The sequence below is a fragment of the Dasypus novemcinctus genome, chromosome 2, assembly GCF_030445035.2.
Source record: "Dasypus novemcinctus isolate mDasNov1 chromosome 2, mDasNov1.1.hap2, whole genome shotgun sequence".
Lineage (NCBI taxonomy): Eukaryota > Metazoa > Chordata > Mammalia > Cingulata > Dasypodidae > Dasypus > Dasypus novemcinctus.
The window spans coordinates 173,962,906-173,976,750 of NC_080674.1; positions in this window are offsets into that span (position 1 = coordinate 173,962,906).

The window sequence follows — 13,845 nt, forward strand, 5'->3', positions numbered from 1 at the left end:
CTGGAGGCTTTATGAAGAGAAAGAAACCAGAAGCCAGTGTCAGAGAAAACCACAGGGAAAAGCTGAAAGCTGGAAGTCAATGAAAACCAGAAGAGAAAGGAGAGGCCCTCACCATTCACCATGTGATGTGAGGCAGGGATACAAGCCAAGGAACCCTGAGGACTGAAAGCATCCAGTGCTGGAATGTTATAGACTTTGAAAACTTCGTTTTACTGATACCTTAATTTTGGACTTCTCCTATTCTCATAAAAGTAAGTGAAAAATTCACATTGTTTAAGCCAGTCCATTATGTGGTATTTGTCATAGAGACTTAGTGAAATTGAGACAAAAGGGCAAAATGGTTAGGGATAAGCAGGGAATGCCCTGTATTTGAGAAATAGAAACTCTGCCATTCCCTGCGACATCCCATTTTTTTAAGGTCCTTGACAAACATGACCCTCTTGTTTGGAGTTGATAAGTAATTTGTGCTCTTCCTATAGGAAGGAATATTAATATATTGTTATCTTGATGTTTATGTGCAAGTTCTCTAGGATGATTGGTAGGGAAAAAGGGCTAACCCATTTTTTTTTTTAAAACTGATTGTGAGGAATATACATTAAGATCAGCCCTAATCAAAGTCACAAAAGAGGTGAGATTTATCTTTGTGTCTCCTTTACTTTGTCTTTTTGTAGTTCTATCTTAATTAGATATATGGAGTTGATCAGTTTAATTTTAATGTACTATTAAAGAGTATATTAATTAGCATTCTGAAGGCCCTGACAAAGCCTGGATTCCTGGAACTGTACCTTCTCTAAATTCCGAGGTTACAATTAGTGGTTTGAGGAGAAGAAAAATGTGGCAGCTGAACTTAAACAAAGACCTCTTGCCGACAGTATGCTAAGTCGCAATCTGGGTTCCCTGGTAAACAGGGCAAGGAAACAAAAGCCTGACTTCAGTGCTGGTGCAGTTGTATAAAGCAGGCATATTTTAATAAAGAAGATACAAATTTAGCACAAAGATTAATGGAATAATAATTAAATTTACAAAAATAATTCTTGACAAAAGGCCGAGAGAAATAACAAATTAATGAACACTTTCCTGTGGTCCAGGTACTTTCCTATGGTCCAGGTCTTCTAATTTATTGTTTATGATAGTTCTATGAGGTAGATGTTATCTACTTATCTAAAGATGAGGAGGCTGAGGCTCAGAGAGGTTAAATAATTTGTCCCAGCTCAAACACCAAGTAAGAGGAACAGCTGGGATTCTAACTCAGGTATGCCTATGATGAAATCATGTGCTTTCTATTATTTTTCTTGGTCCTTGAATCTTTCTTGTGGTTTCTCAGAATAATAAATTTCCTTAGTGCAGTTAAAATATCATTTGATTGATCAGTATTTTATTTTCACTTGACTTTTTAGGAACCGTTGCAATTATTGATTCATTCAGCTAATATTTATTTTTATATCTCCCACGTGTCAGGCATGGCAAGGCATTGGAGAATACAGAGACAAATGAGATGTGGTTCCTGTTCTTGAGGAGCTTTCAGGGAGGGAAGAGATTTATAACAGAAAATTATGAGAGCCACATTAGAAGTATGTCTGTTTCAGGGGTGGGACAAAGATTAAGTAATCATTTATGTATGAGGGAGGAGATAGTATTTGGCATTTTATTTTATTTTTTACAAAAAAGGAGCTTTAATAGGCTTCTTTATGATCTTTATGATCAGTATCATAAAGATGATTATAATGATAATGATAGTGGTAATAGCTAATAGTTTTTGAGCACTTAGTATGCTCCAAGAAGCTATTTACTTAGTATCTTATCTCCTTTAAATGTCTCAGCATCTTTAGGTGTTATTCCTTTTCACATCTCAGTGATGAGAAAATAGGTTCAAAGAGGTCAAGGAACTACTAGAGGACGGTGGAACCAGGATGCAATTCCAAGTCAGCTGACTCTAAAATGAGCCCTTTTTGTGGCTCTATTTTACTGAATCAGCAGTGAGAAAGGGTTTGTATGGACGATGGTGTGGTTAGAGTTAAGGAATGGTTGGGATTGCAGAGGGGTTGCTTGTAAAGGCAGAGAGATGTGAAACAGTGTGGCATAAATTGGGGATTTATAAGTAGCAGCATATAGCTAATTTGTGCTTTGTACAGTGGCAGGAGTCAAGGCAGGGACCTCTGAGGATGTGCCCAGATAAGAAAGACCATTTGGACATGATATAGGGTTTGGACTTTGTGCCATTGATGGATTTTAAGTAGGAGTATAAAATGATCCCATCAGTTTTCATCAGTGAGTTATGCACAGATAATTAGGAAACTGGACGTTTCAGGGAGGTGAAATGGGATTCCTATCAGGAGCTGATACGGGGACTTTTTACGAGTTTTAGGGAGATGAATTAAAACCCTCAAAAATATTAATAATCAGAAATATGATAACATTGTTAGGCAAAGCAAGGAGGTTAGGGCAGACTCTGAAACTGAAATCTGCAGATGTAGCAATGATTTGCCCAGGTTGTGGTTAGAAATGGCATAGCCTTGATTGTTTTCTTTGTCACCTGGGATGGAGATGCATCCTAAACCTAAACTTGAGATCAAATCCTTTTTCCCAATGGAAGGCCTCATGGAGAATGTGTGAATCATGGATTGCACATTCGTTTTCTTCAGGAAACCTTTCTAACTTTCCACAGACCATAACCCAAACCCCAGATTTCCGAGCTTGCAAATGGGTGTTGACAATCCATTTTGGTGAAGGAGCGCAATGGTTGAAAGGATGACTGGGTTACTGATTTTGATTGCTGCCTTTCTGGTTACTGTGGCTATCAGAGGGAATGCACCCCCTGAAAATTTAAAGCCAACAGCTATTTTTATCTCCCCTGATACTTTCTGCCTTAGATTGGATCAAGCAGTGCCTGACACTGGGAATTGTTTTTCCTGACATACTTTGCTGTTATATGATGACCTTTCCTTTGTTTATTGTTTTATTTGAACTTGCCAGGAGTTTATATAATTGATTGGCTTATGTGCCATAGTTTGTCTGGGATTCGGCTGATGATGTACCAGTGTCTAAATGTGTAATTTTTCTCTTTCCTTCCACTCCTGATGTCAGGTAGTCAGCATTCCAACTTGTGAGCTGATATGGTAATCGAGACTCTTTCTTATCTTGTAAGCAAAAAGTTTGGGTCAATCAGATTCAACCAGGGCAGCCTATATTAGAACTTTCAACTTTTTGTTAACTATCTCTTGGTATTATACCCAAGTTTTAGGTTTTGATATATTTCTGAACATTCGTTCATTCCTACCTACTTTTCCTCAGCTTCACTGGAGTGTTGAAATGTATACACATCATGAAATTTTTTATTACTTATGAAAAATAAGCAGTAAATGATTGTTGGTATGGGTTTACTAGCTAATCATTTAAATTTTTATCTGATTAAAAAAAGCAAAAGGATTAGAGAAAGGCATAAGAAATTTAAAAGAAGCAAGTTACAAAATAGTATATATAGGATTCCATTTTTGAACTAAACTATACATGATATCAGTTGGAAAAAACATGGAAAAAACCATCAGAGAGCTAGCTGTCGGTAACCTTTGGATTACAAGAACTTTCTATGTCATCCCTCACTGTGTAAATGCTTATATTTAGGAAGGTTAAAAGCACAGGCATACTGTGGGTATATATCAAATGAAGGTAGTTCAGTTGACAGTCAGCCTTAAGTTTCTTAGTTGTCATTTTAAATTAAACTGTGTTTGGGTTTTGCAGTAATGAATAAGTTTTTCATATTTTGGTAGTAAAGAATCAGATTCTGTAAGTCACTACTTAGAGCTATGATCAAGGTAAGCATTAAAGACATTGCCATTAATTTAGGGAATTGATGTGTAAATGGATGCATTTGCGGATGGCTCTTTCTCACCTTTGATGTGAGCTGTAGACATCAATATATATCTCAGTACCTTTTCTGTACATCATTCAGTCTGCCCAACATTTATTAGAAGCATACTTTGTGCCAAATATTGTGATGGATATTCAGGATAAAAATGCATGGTTCCTATTCTTGGAGAGCTCATGGTTGGTTTGAAAAATAATTTTGTATATATAGAGAATTTTATTTCTTAGATGTGTTTTCCTTTATAGAAAGAGATAGTTAAAAATTGGTTGTGCTTTGCCATCCCTTCCGAGAAGTGTTACAAAACAAAGCATAACTGCCAGGTAATGTTGAGATGGAATATTTTATCAAGGGAATGTATGTAATCATTAAACATCTAGTTTGGTGCTGATTTAGCAACAATTCATGAATGTTCACAGCTGGGATTTTCCCTGTGGTCCTTAGAGTGGATTTGGAAACCTGCCGGCAAGAGCTGAAGTGTTTGATTTGGTTCCAGGAGCTGATATGGGGGGCTTTTTAATAATTTCTGCAGGCTCCTGTAAACTTGTTTCCACATCCTTTTTGAAGGAATAATACCCTAAAAGAGGAAAATGGCAGTAAAGAAAACCAACTACTATGCAGTGAAGTGAGCTAGAGAAGTGTCAGACTCAGAAGATGCTCGCCAGGGTTGACTAGGAGCTCACACTGTTCTGAATGATCCTTCAGCCACCTGGAAGGTTTAGCAACTTTGCGATCAAGGGAAACTAGCAGGGGTGGCGATGCAGGCAATTGTGATGCTCAGGGTTACTGGTTATTCCTGCTAACAATGACTGCTGGGCGTGTAAGCTTGATATGCAAGATATCATGGTACAAAACTTAAAAAAAAAAAAGGAATTGAGAGAAATTTATGCCAGAAAGCTTCAGAGGTAGAGGAAAATACCTCTTTTTGTGAAAGTATTTGGATTTTTGAAGGGATTAATTCTTTTCCATAACATTTACACACATATGTGAACTTGATCTCCACTGTACCTCTCTCTGTCTTTTTCTCCATCTGTCTGGATTTGATCTTCATACAAATATGAATTCGATCCATTTGTTTTGACTTTGAAATTTTTATCTGCCTTACTGTCCCATGTTGAAGAGTGAGAGGTAGGGTATGATTTTAACTTAGCCTTTTAGTTCATAGAATACAATTAATAAGTACAGAAAGTTTAGAAGGGGAAAATGTTTTCCTGGATAAGACTTTATTCCAAGAAGTGGCTGTCTTCTAGATTTTTACCTACAGTTCCTCAAGGTCAGAAACACGTCATCTCACTCAACATAGGTATTTACAGTGCATGTCTTATTTATGAGCATTTGGTGGGGAGAAGACATCTTTCACTTGCTCTTTCTCATTTTTTCTTGCCTTGTCTGAGTCCAAGCACTGGGATAACCTCAATTTTCAAAGAAAACTATATACATTTGTCTGGTTTTACCATTTTCTATCTTAAATTTCTGAACCTAATTTCCACTTTTGTAAAATGAAGACACTGATAAGAACTTCTTTGGGTTTGGGTAAGTGCTCTGGCATTTGATAACACTCAGATTGATTTGTGGAGCAAAACTCAAAGCACTTAGCACAGTGCTTGCTAAAAGTAAGGTATTCAACAAACATTACTCTCCTTCCCCATCTTTATGTTGGGGGTACAAAGATGAATGGGACATGGTGCCTGCCTTTGAGGATCTTGAAGTCTAGTGGGAGAGGAAAACAGGAAAATAGTCGTTAAGATCCTCTGGGAAAGGAGGAGGCAATGATGAAGGACCTTTGTGATCTCAGCCAGCCAAAATTGTCCAAGTCAGCCGTTTTGCTTACACAGGATATAATTGAATCTCTAGCAAAAAGACTTGAAGTCATTGGAAACTTATGAAAGATTTGTAATGTTTAAACCAGTTAATATATACTAAAAATAACTTTTAGCAGTGGTTCCATTCTATTAGCAAAATCAAGTATTTTTGTATTTTTCGAGGAACAAAGAGGAGCAGCTAAGTATTTCCCCAAATGCAAAAGACATTGGAAAGTAGCTGATAAGAATGAGAGAACAGGTATGGGAGAGAAGGGAGGGAGCCAGCCTTAATGGGATGCTTTCCAGACACTGTTAGGTTCTTTGTCCAATTTATTTCATTTAAATGAACTTAAGTCTCATTAAAGCATGTTTATAAAGTCATCTCCACTTTGTAGGTGCAGAAACTGAGGCTTAAAAACATAGAGTAATCACCTACAATTTGGAGCTACAGAAGATAGAGCTGGGACTTGAAAACTAATTTGTTGGGTGTCAGATAACATTTTTCTTCCTTTTATTATGAAGTCTTCTCAAGAAAAGCTGCAATGATAAATATAAGATTGTGGAAGCCAAAATTCCTAGAATACCTTTTCTGTAAAGAGTGGTGATTCTCAGATGGCAAAACCTTATCAGTGTAAGTCTCTGTCATATTTTAAAATTTGATAGTAGAAACATACTCTGAAATTCTCTCATTCTTGTAAAAGTCATGATAGGCTGTTATTAGAAACTCATCAATATAAATCTTAATTCAAAAATATTACAATCATCCACATTTTCTTACCCCATTCATCTGCTTTTTCACCATAGTAGAAAAAAGCTGAATTATATGAAGATGCTCTTGGGGTGATTCAAATGGAAACTTTGATTAGGCACTTAAAATTTGACTTTCTTCTGTTTAGCACTTAATTTATTCACCCCCCCCTTCTTCTCTATTCTTGTCATACCACATCCGTGTCATGAAAATGGCTACTAAAATAAATTAGTTTAATTTGTGAAATCACATTATGGTTCTCTCTGCTCATGCCAATTTGCCCAGATTAGCCCAGCCAGATGGCTGTGGAGTTTCAGCACTGGTGAGAAAAGGGGCCCTTTCCAGAGATGAAGTACAAGTGTGGGAGAGATATCGCGGATGCCAACAAGCTGTGTGCTTGAGTTTCTGGGCAAGCAAAAGCAATGCTGCACATCGGGTCGGCTCTGCCTTCTGAGAGGGCTCTCTCAGAGCTAGAAGCAGCTGGTTCTGGAGAAAAGATGGCTTGAAGAGAATCAGAGTCTTTATGAGTCTTAAATTATTTAAGTTCCTCCTGTGGCAGCAAACTGTAATTGCTTCCTATTTCTGTAAATATTAGCAGCTGTGAGCCTTTCAAGTAAGGAGCTAAAACAGCTCGGTGTATCATACTTGAACTCTGGAATATTGTTAAATATCTGACCTTGGGCTGTCAGCGCACACTCATTACCCACACTAGCCCTTCTGCTGGATAGCAGTTGACTCTCTGAACTAGAACATTATTTTCAGCCTGGCCTAAAATAGCCTCAATAGATGGGGAGTCGGCAAATGGAATTGGGAATTGCCAAGTGGCGATGTCCTGATCCATTTCCTTGGAGGAAGTTGCCTTTCTGCCTGCTGCCTTTTAGTTTTTTTCACACCTATGACTACCTATAGCTGTCCTGACAGATCCTTTATCAGACTGGCAAAACTTGAAATCAGGACTATTTCACATACCAGCTCTTACCCCTTTAGGTTTATTTGATCTCTCTGCTTTATGTCCAATGCTTTAGTCATAGTGAATTTCTTTTAGCCTTCAGAGCTATCATATTCTCACTTGTGTCCTGGATGTGGCCCACACTGATCCTTCTATCTAGAACACTGCTTGTCTCCATACTTCTCCGTACTAGTTCCTATTTATTCTCTCTTTGACACCTGCTCTTGGAAACCTTCTCTGACACTCCATATCAGGGTTATGTATGTTTTCTCTATTCTTCCATAGGTTTAGATACTTTCCCCATAAAAACACATTGTATTGGGTTATAATAATCTTTTTTATGGTCGTCATCTGCAACTGTGTCGTGAGCTCTTGAAGGTAAGAAGATCATCAGTCTTCCTTGTTTTAGTTGCAGGGTCTGTGTGGAGACTGGCACATAGAAAATGCTTGACAAATATCTGCTGAATTGAATTGAATTCGTATTCCTATGTATCTATGTATAGCACTGTTGAGACAATACCAGTGGGCTTGAGGAGTAAAGCTGCCAAGGCAATCTGTGTTTATGGCAGATCTCATAGATGTCTTCAAATAGCCATTTCTCCTTCTTCCTTGTTAATACGTTTGGGATAGAATGTTCTCGGTCCTAGTAGGCTAAGCATGATTGGCCTAAGCCAATTACCACAATCCTATTCTTTTATGCCCATGATTGAACCAGGGGAGGACATGTCACCCAGCTCTTGCTAATGAGTCATATATAGACAAGTGGAGGTATATTGGAGATTCTAGGAAAGATTTTGCTTTTTATTAGTATAAGAGTGGTGTGACATGGAACCCATTTTTGTCCCTGTCCTTTTTTTCCTACTTAGGATGCTTTCAGAGAAGAAAAAAATAGTTCCTATAACCATTTTCAAGCGTGAGAAGAGGCCCAAAGATAAGAGTAACATGTGAGCATGGACAAGTAAAGAATGAACTGATCTTAGGTCACTGATGATGGTATTGAACCACCAAAACCAACCCTGGGACAAGTCTTCTCTGTTTACTTTGTAAAGTAAACAAAACAATCTTATGATTTAAGCTGCTCTCTATTAGGTTTTTCGTTGCCTACACTTGAAGTCATCCTAACTGATTCTGACTCTAGGAAAAGAAAAGTGTGTGCATGGAATTTTGGAGCTCATTTTAAAAATGAAAGAGGCTCTGACCCACAATGAGAGAAAGTAGTGTTAGAAATCTCTGGGACTTGGGGCTGGGACATCTGGTTCTATCCATAACTCTTCTCTTTTTTCTCTGATTTATTGGACAAGCTCTTTCTCGTCAGGCAATCATTTATTCAACAACAAAAAAATTCATTTGATTGCCTACTATGTGTTATGTGTTATGATTAATGATTATTTAGCAAAACAGTTGAACTAGATGATCATCTCAAAGTTCCTTCATTTCTACAACTGTGATTCATCTTTAAAGATTTATTTTTATTTATTTCTCTCCCCTTCTCCGAGCACCCCCCCCCAAGTTGTCTGCTCTCTGTGTCCATTCACTGGGTGTTCTTTTGTGTCCGCTTGTATTCTTGTCAGTGGCCCCTGGAATCTGTATCTCGTTTTGTTGCATCATCTTGCTAGGTCAGCTCTCTCTGTGTGCAGTGCCATTCCTGGGCAGGCTGCACTTTTTTCACGTGGGGTGTCTCTCCTTATGGGGCACACTACTTGTGCGTGGGGCTCCCCTATGCAGGGGACACCCCTGCGTGGCACGGCACTCCTTGCATGCATCAGCACTGTGTGTGGGCCAGCTCATCACACAGGTCTGGAGGCCCTGGGTTTGAACCTTGGACCTCCCAATTGGAAGGCAGATGCCTTATCCGGTGGGCCAAATCTGCTTCCCCATCTTTTAGTTTTATGACTTTGAAAAGAGTTATTAGAACTGTAAGTCTGTAAAAATCCTGAATGATTTCCTTAGAAAATTTGCTTTGAGTTCAGGCATGTTTACCATTGGCCTTTCTCCTCATCCAAATTTCTTCCAAATTTCTCTGAGAGAATAATAATAATAATAATAAAAACAAAATCCCACAAGCATCTGTCACTGGCAAGAATCTCATGAGTCACATCTCCTCTGCAAAGCAGAGTCTCATGAAACCAGCTGATTTAAACAAACAAAAACCAAATAAAGAAGAGGCAGTATGTTAAACTTATTTTAGGTCCAGCCCTTTAATTTCTAGTCTACATGTATTTATTTATTCAGTCACCAGATTTTGGGAGATGGCTTTCATGACCTTGCTTGTGTTCTCCTCTAAAGTTTCCTAGATGGAGTTAAAGGCTATTGAGCTATTACCAGGGACATTATAGTTCATGGTTGACTGTGCTCAGTGGACTATTTTTTTTTTTTTTTAAGATTTTATTTTTTTATTTATTTCTCTCCCCTCCCCCCCTGCCCCAGTTGTCTGCTCTTTGTGTCTATTTGCTGTGTGTTCTTCTGTGACTGCTTCTATCCTTGTCAGCGGCACCCGGAATCTGTGTCTCTTTTTGTTGTGTCATCTTGCTGCGTCAGTTCTCCGTATGTGCAGCGCCACTCCTGGGTAGGCTGCACTTTTTTGTGCTGGACAGCTCTCCTTATGGGGTGCACTCCTTGTGCGTGGGGGTTCCCTATGCGGGAGACACCCCTGCGTGGCACGGCACTCCTTGTGCGCATTGGTACTGCATGTGGGCCAGCTCTACGCAGGTCAAGGTGGCCTGGGGTTTGAACCTTGGATCTCCCATGTGGTAGGCGGGCGCCCTATCCATTGGGCCAAGTCCGCTTCCCACAGTGGTCTATTTCTAATGGATTCATCATGGTCCTACTTGATTGGGATGGTGGTCTTCATTCAAACTACTGTGATGCTACAAGTTGTCCTATTCTTGTTGGTGACAGTGGTAGTGGGGTCGGATTACCATTGTGCCAGCCTTTTAGATGGGGGTTATTTGTGCTGGATAGGGTGCTAGGTAAAGTCAGGGCAGATAACCATCATTATTAATGGGTCCAAGGATGATACAGAGCTGATCAATGGCAATTGGTGGTTGTAAGTTTTAGGATATTTGTTTGGCTTCCGGGTGTAAGCAGTCTAGGGCTTATGTAGGGAGTTGGTGATGCTGGAACCAAACACCTTCTTTCTTGTTGCCCTCCTGTTCTTGACATGTGGCTTCTCTCCCTCCATCTATGGCAGATGATTTAGCTCTCACCATATGTCTGAGTTCCAGGAAGTGGGAAGAGGAAAGAATAATGGGATAGCTTGTCCTTTTTCTTTTAAGGGTGTAATCAGAAAGTTGCACAAGTGACTTGTGCTCATATTCCCCATTGGCTAATACCTGGTCCCATGGCATGGCCACATCTAATTTTTAGGAAGGAGAGAGGGGAATATAGCCTTTAATTTGGTGGTCATGTACACAGGTGAAAATTCCATTATATTAGAAAAATGAATTTAGTGGGGGTGGGGTGGTGGCTATAAATTTGCTGCACCAGTCCTCAAGGGAAAGTAGCAGGAGTAGCAACTTGGTGAATCTCAGCATCTAGGTAACTCTGAATTTGTTTTGAATGATTGTGGCTGCAGCATCAGCTCATAGTTTCCTTCGTGTTCTCTTGTTTGAGTTGTTGTCTCTTCTCCTAACTTGCTCCCATCTTCTGGGCTTAGGCCATGGCATTTTCAATGAGTCAAATAGTATTTGCACAATTGCTTCTGTTTTTGCATACTGGAGAAGCAGATTGACACCTAAAACATATATACTGAATATTTATTATAGTTTGTTTTGATGATGCTCTTTCATCACTTGTAATTAATGGCAAATCTTCCACAGCAAGGCAAGGTGTTGGTGATGGGGTGATGTATAGGAGCCCTGTATGTTATACATGTTTGTTTTCTAAGTAAACAACTTTTATTATACACTTATTGTTTATGTATGTTCATGCATGAATAAAATGCATCAATGAAATTTTAAAAAATGAAAACAAAACCAATAAACTTAAAATATAATTCTGCTCATCCATTCCCCAGAGAGGTAGCAGAGTACCTTGCCTCTGAAGGACAAAGCAGATCTCCAGTTCCAGCTAGAAAAACACAAAAGAGACATTTAGAGGCAACTTTTTTGGGTTGGTGAGAATGTGCTTGTTAGAGATGCATTTGCCTTGTTAAGGAAACCAGTCAAGCTACTTTTTGGTCTCTGATTAAGATTTGTGAAAGACAGCAACAGGTGACTTGATCACTGCATACTCCAGGTACTTCCCTCTCCCTGAAAATTAAGGAGAAATGACACATCTGTTGCCTTGACAACATGATCTAGGAGTATTCCTAGAATAATTCTTGATTTCTGTTTTATTTTGTCCATTTAAGAGATAAACTGCTAGGGAATTTAAAAGTTGTAATATTTTATACTTGAGGGATTTAGGTACTACCTGTGCATGATTTTGGCTATGAATTGGTGGTACTTGTTCATTCCCCAATGAATCTCCCTTTGTTCCTGTAAGTTCTATAAGCAGAGAGATCTCTGCCCTGGTGTCTACAGTGAATGAAGGGAAATTTTTAGCAGTCTTCCCATAGTGTTGTCTATATGATCGTTTAAGAATTGAACTGTTTGCTTTGGTGACTTATGGTAGTTTAGAGAAAGCTTACCATTAGTGGAATTTTATTTTTTTTAATATGTGGTAAAATTCATGAGATTTTTTTCTTGAGGAAAACCAGGATAAGTTGGTGTTAGGTGGGAAAGGAGCAGTGGAGAAAGCATGGCTCACATTTCTTTCTAACTTTATCTTTTTTTTTTGGTCCAGGGCTGACCAGGGCAGGTCATCTTGGTACTGCACATCAGCATGCCCTCTTCTACAAATCCCCTGGATCTCGATCTCTCCCAGCCTCTTCCATGCAGACAAAGCTTGTCTCCTATGTTTCACATCTTTACAGTCCAGCTCTCTGTCAGTGAAAGGCTGATCCATCTAATTCCTTAAACCCATAAGAAGATGCTCTCATGGTGGGGATATCAGGTGAGGAAGGAAGATTTTTGGGACAGATTTTTTAAAAACATTCCTTAGAAGCCTTTTACTACCTAATTTCAGTCTTTCTTAAATAAAATTACCAAAAATTAACTATTTTCATATTAATGAGGAACTGAAAGTATCCTGAGGGTAAGGGAAAAAAAAGGAAAATGAAAAAATGCAGCAAATTAAGGGATTTGGAATAATCTATGCCTATTCTTCATTCCTCCTTTTTGTCTGATTTTATAAGATTCTAATCTATTTATCTAATCTGTCTCTGTATCTATCTATTTAGAGAGAGGATTCTCTGAGAATGCATGCTGCCAAAAAACCTTGCTGTTTGCTATTTAAGGGAAGAATAAGGCAAAGTGGGAGAAGGAAGAGATTTGACTGTTAAAATGAGGATGATGGGAAGCTGACTTGGCCCAATGGATAGGGTATCTGCCTACCACATGGGAGGTCCAAGGTTCAAACTCCGGGCCTCCTTGACCTGTGTAGAGCTCGCCCACGTGCAGTGCTGATGTGTGCAAGGAGTGCCGTGCCACGCAGGGGTGTCCCCCACGTAGGGGAGCCCGCACGCAAGGAGTACGCCGTATAAGGAGAGCCATCAGCACAAAAGAAAGTGCAGCCTGCCCAAGAATGGTGCCGTACACACGGAGAGCTAACGCAACAAGATGACGCAACAAAAAGAAACAGATTCCCGGTGCCGCTGATAAGGATAGAAGCGGTCACAGAGGAATACACAGCAAATGGACACAGAGAGCAGACAACAGGGGTGGGGCGGGGGCAGAGGGGAAGAAATAAAAAAAAAATACATCTTTAAAAAATATATAAATAAAATGAGGATGATGCCAGTACAGATTTATTTATTTATTTAATTTGTTTTTAAATAATTATTTATTTATTTCTCTCCCCTTCCCCCCCACCCTGTTTGTCTGTTCTCTGTGTCTATTTGCTGCATCTTCTTTGTCTGCTTCTGTTGTTGTCAGCAGTGCAGGAATCTGTATTTCTTTTTGTTGCGTCATTTTGCTGTGTCAGCTCTCCGTGTGTGCAGCATCATTCCTGGGCAGGCTGCACTTTCTTTCACGCTGGGCGGCTCTCCTTACGGGGTGCACTCCTTGCACATGGGCTCCCCTACGTGGGGGACACCCCTGCGTAGTAGGGCAGTCCTTGCACACATCAGCACTGCACATGGGCCAGCTCCACATGGGTCAAGGAGGCCCGGGGTTTGAACTGCCATGTGGTAAGCGGACACCCTAACCACTGGGCCACGTCCGCCGCCAGTACAGATTTATTGATCCATTTTGACCTTCTAAGACTAGTGATCTTTTGTTGAATCAGAATATTTTTGCAATAGAAATCTGAAGATCATCTTGTCCAACTGCTTTATTTTACATACGACAGAACGTTTTAGGCCCAGAGAAGTGATTTGCCTAGGGCCACGCAAATAAATTGCTCTGTTGTTTTGCTTTTAGGAAAGTAAACTTTTTATTGAGGA